This window comes from Lissotriton vulgaris, chromosome 2_1 (genome assembly GCF_964263255.1).
Source record: "Lissotriton vulgaris chromosome 2_1, aLisVul1.2, whole genome shotgun sequence".
NCBI lineage: Eukaryota > Metazoa > Chordata > Amphibia > Caudata > Salamandridae > Lissotriton > Lissotriton vulgaris.
In genome coordinates, this window is record NC_141687.1 from 2044903029 (window position 1) to 2044904001 (window position 973).

Genomic DNA, 973 nt, shown 5'->3' on the forward strand with positions numbered 1-973 from the left:
TGCGCTCAAACATACACATGACAGCCCTAAACATATATGTGAGGGCTTAAGATCTGATGCCACTTCCTGTGATGCCACTTCCTGTAAGTTGTGGCTGTGATGCCACTTCTGTGATGCCTGTCTGATGTCATGAACTGTGATGTCACTTGCAAACTGCCTAACTAGGTTAGTCCCCCGACTTCTTTTTAGGACTTGTGCCCTGGTTACTTTCTAAAAAATTAAAATGACGCGCCTGCCGCCATTTTAAAACAACTGTGGGTCACAGCTCCTAACTGTCCGACTGGAAGCTGGGATCATTACTTATTTAGTTGTCATGTATTCAACCGAAACTCTTCAGTTATTGACCGCGCGTTATTCAAGGAAAAAAATGGTTTTGAATCTTTTGCGGCGAGCGGTCCTTCTGGTGTGCATAATTGAGCCCTAAAATGGCCACCTTTTCTATTACGTGTTTTTCCGCGGGGCGGGCATTCTAATTTGCATCGCTTCACCATAACCCAGCCCGCGTACATGCCCGTGCATCTGTAGAAGATAGACTATGCTCGTGTTTTGAGACGGCCATCTTAATATAGAAAAGAATACTGTTTGTGAAACCATTACCGCTATAAAAGGCTAACCTGTCGGTATAAAACTGTTGTATCTGTACCTTTAATTACTAGTCGTTACATTGGGAAAAAAGCATGATATAATATATATGACGAAATGGTTTACTGAGCCATGACATTTTTTTTTAATGAATACAGTATGTAGAATATGTATTTACAGTCACATAAATGAACGTATAGTCATAACAAAGCTTACTTTTTATATATCGATACAGCAAATGTGGTGGAGATAAAAAACATTAGTAAGATGCCGTTTTAACAGAGTTCTTTTTCTTATCTGTCCTTTTTCCATGTTCATGCTAAATTAAAGATACTCCCCTTCTCGCGAGAAGTTGTCTCTGACGACACCCACTGCAGCCCAACGCACCGGT